General features: G+C 39.1%; 1 pseudogene; it reads right to left on the bottom strand.

Moving 5' to 3' along the window:
- The window catches only part of LOC107681382 (proteasomal ubiquitin receptor ADRM1-like), a 9,857-nt pseudogene extending 3,834 nt beyond the window's left edge, over positions 1-6,023 (bottom strand).
- Between the last annotated feature and the right edge of the window lie 2,490 nt (positions 6,024-8,513).

Below are 8,513 nucleotides of genomic sequence, written 5' to 3'. Positions count from 1 at the left end.
AATATTCAAGCTGTTTATTCATTTTTCCACCCATGAACGAAAAACGAAAATTTAAGTTGAATTCTCGTTTTTTGGAAAAAAATAAAAAAAACGAAAAAGGAGCCGTTTTCTAATTTTTCTACTTTCAATATTAAATAAAAAAAACGAATGATCAAATGATACACGGATTCTAAAGGTTTTCTGTTTTTTTTTCTTTCATAGTTTGATTTTGGTCAATTATATTGAATCCCATTAGATTCAGTTTGACCCACAACAAAATTATACCAAGAATTTGAACATAATATGGTTATCATCAATAACACTTGTACTGCAATGAACAGCCATTCATTTGAGTGCATTATGAGCATGAGTGTGACCTGCTGGAACTGTGGAGAGGTCAGTGTGTTCTGGATCTCTTCGGCGCTCTGCGGGAGCGACTCTCCTGACGGCAGGTACGGCAGCAGTCTCTGCTGCACTTCAGAGTTAGCCAGAATAGGAGCCATGACATCAGGGGTCAACACACTCGCCAAGTCCACTACAGAGGAGCAATGCACAACGTATTAGAGAATGGGAAAACTGGGCAAAGATCACATCAAAGGAAAGGAAAGGACATGACGTGTGGCCAAGTATGGTGTCCCATACTTGAATTTGTGCTCTGCATTTAACCCATCCAAGTGCACACATACAGCAGTGAGTAGTGAACAAACACGCACACACACACACCATGAGCACACACCCGGAGCAGTGAGCAGCCAATGCTGCGGTGCCCGGGGAGCAGTTGGGGGTTCGGTGCCTTGCTCAAGGGTCTCACCTCAGTCGTGGTATTGAGGGTGGAAGAGAGCGCTGTACATTCACTCCCCCCACCTACAATCCCTGCCGGCCCTGAGACTCGAACCCGCGACCTTCAGGTTACAAGTCCGACTCTCTAACCATTAGGACATGACTGCACTAATGAAAGGTACGTCAGTTGTCAGAGTCTCACCTCCCGGCCCCTCTGCGGCCATGGCAGGCACGTTCATGGTGGCCAGGATGCTCTGGAGGTCACTCAGCTGGATGGGCTGCGTGCTGGAGGGGGGTCCCGCAGGCATGGAGGGAGTCTGGGCAGCAGGGGTGGTGGGGGTCACCGTGGGCGAGCTGGTGGAGGTAGCAGCAGGGGTGACGGGTGTGGTGGGTGCCTGGGTGGAGCTGAGACGGGCGGCCGATCCAGAGGAGGGAGTGGCTGCTGCCGATTGGCTGCGGGAGCTGTGTATACAGGAGAGGGATAATAAATAAAATCAGTAAGATGTGTGAACACAGCGCCAGAAATAAGTATGGAGAAATCAAAAGATGTACCTCGAGGTTGAGCTGCTTATTACCCAGGAGGCTTTGCAGACCACCTTCTCCTTATAGAAAATTACATGTACAAAAGGGAAATTCACTTAGTACTCTTCTTGACAAAGAGCCTGTCCCAAAACCGACACTTGCAGTCACTGAACTTGACCACTTGTCGACTTACAAGTGTGCATAGAACAGATAACCTGATGGAACACACTTACAAAACAGTGTTGTAAAAACAATTAAAAACCAAGTAACAATTTTTAAACAGCACATTTTGATTTTCAATACTTTAAAGTAAACTTCTCAATGCCTGTTTGGTAGTTCTTATGCAACAGACAGCAGTTTAGTAACGGTGGAGCTTCTAATTAAGTGATAAAAAAAAAAAAAGCAGTTGCAAATCTTTTACAAAATCCACAATCATATCTGCACCAATACAACATGTAACTTTTTACAATTTACTACCAAATTATATGTAATATCTAATTTAATGTAGTTTTTCTACAAATCTCAGGGCACATCCTGAACAGTTCCTGAACCTAATGATGGGATACGTTCGCCTCAAATACACCTGAAGCACTGTCACAGACTGTGGATTTAGTGTGAGCTTTGGTGTTTTCAGATCTTGGATAGTCTTGTGCAGTTTGAACGACTTCAAATAAATATAATTATTAAATGTAAATAAATAAACTACCACCCTCCTTAAAGGGATAGTTCACCCAAAAATGAAAATTCTGTCATTAATTACTCACCCTCATGTTGTTCCAAACCCGTAAGACCTTTGTTCATCTTCGGAACACAAATTAAGATATTTTTGATGGAATCCGAGAGCTCCCAGACCCTCCCATAGACAGCAATGATCCTTACACGATCAAGGCTCAGAAACGTAGCAAGGAGATCGTTAAAATAATCCATGTGACATCAGTGGTTCAACTGTAATTTTACAAAGCTACGAGAATACTTTTTGTGTGCAAAGATAACAAAAATAACGACTTTATTCAACAATTCGTCTCCTCAGCGTCACCCTATAGCACCATTTTGGAGAGTATCCACTGAATGTAAACAACGTATGCAGCACCATGCGGAAACGTTGTTTACGTTCAGATCAAAGCGTAAACAACGTATCCATGTGGTGCTGCTGACACAGAACAGCATTCGTTGTTTACGTTCAGTGGATACTCTCCAAAATGGTGCTATAGGGTGACGCGGAGGAGACGAATTGTTGAATAAAGTCGGTTTTTTTTTTCTTTGTGCACAAAATGTATTCTCGTAGCTTAGTAAAATTACGGTTGAACCATTGATGTCACATGGATTATTTTAACGATCTCCTTGCTACGTTTCCGAGCCTTGATCGTGGTAATTACATTGCTGTCTATGGGAGGGTCTGGGAGCTCTCGGATTTCATCAAAAATATCTTAATTTGTGTTCCGAAGATGAACGAAGGTCTTACGGGTTTCGGAACAACATGAGGGGGAGTAATTAATGACAGAATTTTAATTTTTGGGTGAACTATTCCTTTAAATACCTTCAAATATTTCTTAAGTTAAATTAAACATTGAAAATGAGAGTGACTTAAGTTTTTTAGTATCCAACTATATCTAAAAAAGAAATGTATTCAGCACAGGTGTGTTTTGATATTTGCTGTGGCAGGTCTATTGGTCTACATTTGAGATATGTATTTTATCTTTTGCTATGATTATTATCTCTATACCAATCATCAAAATTTCAGGAGTGACTCACACAACAATATTAGTGGACTCACTCCCAAAACTTATTTAAATTGCTAAGGCATTATACACAGAAAAGCAAGCAAAAAGCGCTCTCTATACTGTAAATCACAGAAGCTGTCAATCACTTCAGTTCAGCATGAGCTCATGCTGTACACTGTACAATCAATCTCTTATTTAAATCCTATCTTCACTCTGTTACAACAAAAGGATCCGCAAGCATGTAGAGCTAGTCAGTGAGATCATTCAGCATTTTGGGCGGTATTGGGCAAATCTGACTAACTTTAACACCTCTTATAGACCTTAGATCCCATACTGAATTTCACATGGATGAAAACGAGGCTGTGAGGGACAGACTTTCTGTCTGTACAATGAGACAGCATTGCATCCTAGATCAAAATTTTCACAATTCACAATTTTCAAAACGGTTTCGTAAGGCTTTTGTCTACTGAAATTGTTTTTCAGAAAGACGTTTTGTCAGCTGTATGTTATTGAACAGCAGTACAATCCATCGAACAGACTACTTCTATCACACAGAGCCTCGTTTTTCATTCCTGACAGTAATTAAATATGGCGCTACCCTGCCTCAGGCCTATTGGCCATTGCTTTCAACTGACATGTCTGTCTGTGATGCTGCAAAAAGAAACATTTGCCTCTGTAAACAGAAACTAAAGTGCGCACACATATAGGCCTTAGAGCGGGTTGTACTTAATTAGTAATTATTAAGTAATTTTGTACTTAAATATGATCAAAATTCGAATTTAAAATGCATAATTTCAGTTAGGGTGAAGAAAAGCTTTTGGCTTCTCTTCTGAGGCCACAAGAGGGTGCATCGAGCAAAATATTACTAATGCACGTTTATTCAAAGCATAAGATAACATGGCTATCTTTTAAAAAAAGTGCATAACGTTTAAAATGTTTATAAACAAATTAGAATTAATTAAGTTGCTTAAACAACTATAAACAAAACAGCATCATGTATGTATGCATAGGCCGAAAGCCAATCACACGGAGTACATTTTTCATTTAAAAACATGAGATGCAGTGGGATGGGGAAAAAACCCGCCATAAAGTCTTAAGATATGCTTTTTTCAAAGTTAAACTTGCATTAATTTTACATGGCTTTCTAAACATGTGGCTCCTTTGTGTGAGGCGCAAGTGCAACGGTGATATGTCCTTCTAGAAAATGCGTAAAATATGTGTTCTGTGTGAACGGCTTGGTTTCAGTTTTGACGTAAACAAGATCTTCTCCGCATTGATGTTCTCTTTTTCCACTATATTATTAATGAACAACGCAGCAGCGCCGCATCTAGTGGCTTCAACTGGACAGGATACCAAATACATTATAATGCAACCACACTTACATCGTCATCGCATCTCATGGCCACTGATAAGGCTGCCTCCTTAACGCACACCTAAAATTCAAATGCAACGTTTTTGCATTTGAATGTGGATATTTATTTTAAATTCGACGAATATTCGAAATTCTAATTTTTTTTTGACAGCCTTAACCTCCACCCCAATTTCAAAAACTGATTAACAAATCAACTAATCTACATACTCGTACAAAAGACCCATTATGATTTTTGCTGAAAAGTGACAAGCATGCATCCCTGACTCGTATACACACACGCTCTCAAGTAGCCAAGACTGCAAGTGTGGGTATTAGGACAGGCCCAAAGTGAGACGCATGTTCTCCATCTTGTATCACTCACCACCAAGTGCAGAGAGTTCATGGCCACTACCTCCTCCGCTGCCCAGAGCGCCTGGCATGGGGGGGTTGTTCAGGTACTCGTTGACTTTGCGACAGTACTCCTCATCTTTATCGGTTTTCGGCTCCTTTAGAGAGATGAGAGATGGAACAGCAAGCACAAATGTGACTTGAGCCGATTAGGTATCACAATTCCCTCTAAGTGCATCATTTCGTTATATTCCGACAAAGCAAATCTGAAATGCTGCATGTCAGCATGCAATGCAAGCATCACGAAATACTGTGCTCTGCAATCTTTTACTCACCTGCATCCAAAAGAACAGCCTTTTAGAGCCGGCCTTGAACTTCAGCACATACACGCGTCCTGTAGTGCACTGGTTCACCCGCTTGAACTCACAGTCATCTGGGAATATTATCAGATCCTACAACACAAAATCAACAATCAGACTTTGATATCCATATAAAACATCATCGGTTGCATGCTAAACAGTAAACAGCCCTCACATCCTCCACATTTCCAGAGGTCCTGTCCTTCCAGCAGAAGTGGATGAGAGAGTCGTCTGTCTGCTGGATGTAGACAGTGCCTTTGCGCTTGTCCGGGGTCACTGTGCTGCCCTTCAGGGTCATTTTACCAGCCCTGAACTCAACCAGATATTTACTGGATGAGCTGCGGGAGCCAGACACCAGACTGGGGAACAGAGCTCCAGATGACATCCTCACTGCTAGACAGACAATGCAAACAGTTATAAAAAAAGTTTAAAACACACAACATAATTTCAAGCTCTTTTTCAGCGGTTTTATCAGATAGCTCAGTGCTCACCTTCATCACAAGGTTGATAAACAACATGAAGCTTAAAGATGTGAGCACAGTTATTCAGCAAGATTAGCACTCTAGCTAGCTTCAAAAGACAACAACTGGCTTGTATATGTACAAATATACATTTACATGTTAACTTAAGATATAATATAGCACCATAATCAACAGTTTCACCCTCAGGTTGAAGATGTAATCATATTTTTTATTGTTTGGCTTCTGACGCACTTCACTATATTAGCATTAGCTGCCATTTAAACAACTCAACAGTGACTGTGCATTTTATTTCCGATGCGTATTTAAACGCATCACGCCGCTGTAAATCTGACAATAACATATTGTAATAAAAGTGTATCATACCAGTGGATACGTTTAGTCTTTCGGGGATTCCTTCAGCAGATATGGGTCTTTTTAAAGGACACTTGCTGAAGAGTTGCAGATAGACTGGTGAAAAGTGGCATGAGACTTCCTATATCCTGTCAGTCGTGTTCCTATTGGTCACGTTCGTGCGTAAGGAAGCATTTGATTGGCTGAATAACATGTCATTCTTGTGCCTTTCTTTTTATGCACACTCACCTAATTCAATGTAATATCTACACGGTATATTTTACAGTGATGCAAAAAACGTTAGTAGCACTTTGTCCTGAGGATATCTTGGCCACGAATTCGTTTTCACGACTGAGAACAAAATGTACAGGTTTCTCACAGCTTTACACGAATCTCAAACTTCCACGTCAAACTCAAAAATATAATATTCGCTTCTGTCAACATCAAACTTTAGCCTCATTCACATGACACACAAAACCTGACAAACACACAGACACAGAGATCATTTAACACACTCCAAACGCCTCTTATTGGGAATCAGAAATCATGTATTGCTCAGTATCTATTACAGTATGGAAGGGTGCAGATACAACAAGAAAACAGTCGCTTTACAGCAGTCATTCGTAAAGAACGGGGTTTTCCCCTCATTTCGCTGCACTGCTTTTCTGTTGTTTTTCTAGTAAACATTAATAAGTTTAAGTTTAAAAAAAAATGTCTAACCTACTTTTGATATCTTGTTTATATTTTTATGTATACCCATTTATGTGTTTGTTGCTGAACAAACACACCTCTAAAACCAATTAAAATTACACGAATTTGCAGGAAGAATGATCACTACAATTATTTATTAATTAAAGTCATTTGGGTTTTTGGGACCCCAAACATGTTGGCCCTCTGGAGGGCAGTCCTTGAGCGCGCCATCAAAGATAAGCTCAATTGGTATTTTGTATATTGTTGCATACCAAGTTTACTATTTAATTCAGACTTTTATTTTCTAATGCTTTTCATCTACTCTAAGATCCAATTTGCAGTATATGAAAAAGTTTTGAAGAATCGTTCAAAAAGACTAACGAGAAGGCAAAAAGAGGGGAAACGAGCTTTCAATCTGGTACATCAACAGTTCCACTTAGTGTGTACAAAACCACATTTCTATGAGTGCAATACATGTATAACATGCATTCAGTATCGCTATCGAAATAAAAAAAATATATTTAATTGCTAATCAATACCAATACCAAAATCTAAAATATTATAAACCACAAAGACTTCTTCACAAGACTATTAATGCCCACCCAGTAGTGCAGATTTCTTGCTTTTAAAGGAATGAAACGAAGAGGTTTTATCAATGTATTTTTTTATTATTATTCCAAAAGAATCAACAAATTTCAATTAGTAGAATTTGTTCTCACCAGTATGACATCCCCATTAACTCTGTTCAAAAATGAAGTATAACCCCCATCTCACAGAGAAAATACCTTTCGACACATCCAAAAAAAAAAAAAAAAAAAAAACCTATAAAAATAAATCATTGCACAAAATAAGGAGTATATGCTTGTGATTGCTAGAAATCTATGTGCAACATCTTGGAACGTACAGACATTCATACATATGACATCCGGTTATTCCACTTACACAAACTGACACAAAGCAGCATAAAAATAAAATCTATAGTTTAATTGTGGAATATTAGTTTTAGAACGCTAGTTTTCAAATAATCAAATGTACATTTAATGAAGGAACAGATACAATACAGGATGCAAAACAAGTAGTGTACTGAATGTCGTGTATCTAACGGAAAGGTGGTTAGAAAATCAAATAAAATGTCTAACATATTCAAATGAATCACCCTTAAACGGGGAACAAACAGCTCAAGATGAAGTACTAGTGAGTGACTCACAGGTGCATTGAAAGTCAGGCACTGTGGGAAATAAAACACGTTTGTGTGTGTACTTGAGAAGAGCAACAATGGTTGCATCAGTGTGCTTCAAACCCGCTCGTTTGACCTGCACGCTTCAGATCGTCTCTACATGAAAATAACTGATTTTATGGTCAGGATGCGTATGTGACAAGGTGTAAAATACTTTTCATGGCATCTACAGGCAGGAAATATTCTCTCAAATAAGATTCAGGTTATATGTACACTTCCATAAGCTGCCATTCTGTACGTTCATTATTTTGTGGGGTTTGAGCAGTTTGATGGGTTGCATAGATTTCGCTAGTTTCTCAAATACACAGTGTACACGTCTATATTTGAGAACAGTGATAACAGATGCAAATGCTGATGAATAAAATAGCCCATGACACCCTAGTTTTCGTAAAACAAATTCAATTGATAGTGCTTGAGGAACAATTTAGTGTGACACCAATACATTAGGAAAAACTGAAATATGAATATGTACATTTACAGTATGTCAACAAAGCCTTATTGAATGTTGGTACAATCAGCCTATTTTACACCCCATGAGTCTCTGTGGAAACAACCACGTGAAAGGAAAAAAGAAAAACGCTTCACCATAACGAACACGTGATGAGGCTATTTCACATAAGTTTAATCTGAATCTGAAAATCCAAAAGGCAAAATATTGTACCAATTAAAATAAAATCTATGGCTTTTTACATTAATTGCCACAAGCGCGCGCGC

The sequence above is a fragment of the Sinocyclocheilus anshuiensis genome, unplaced genomic scaffold (assembly GCF_001515605.1).
Source record: "Sinocyclocheilus anshuiensis isolate Anshui unplaced genomic scaffold, SAMN03320099.WGS_v1.1 scaffold881, whole genome shotgun sequence".
Lineage (NCBI taxonomy): Eukaryota > Metazoa > Chordata > Actinopteri > Cypriniformes > Cyprinidae > Sinocyclocheilus > Sinocyclocheilus anshuiensis.
Note: the sequence above shows the minus strand (reverse complement) of the source record. Positions and strands in the feature narration are given on the sequence as shown.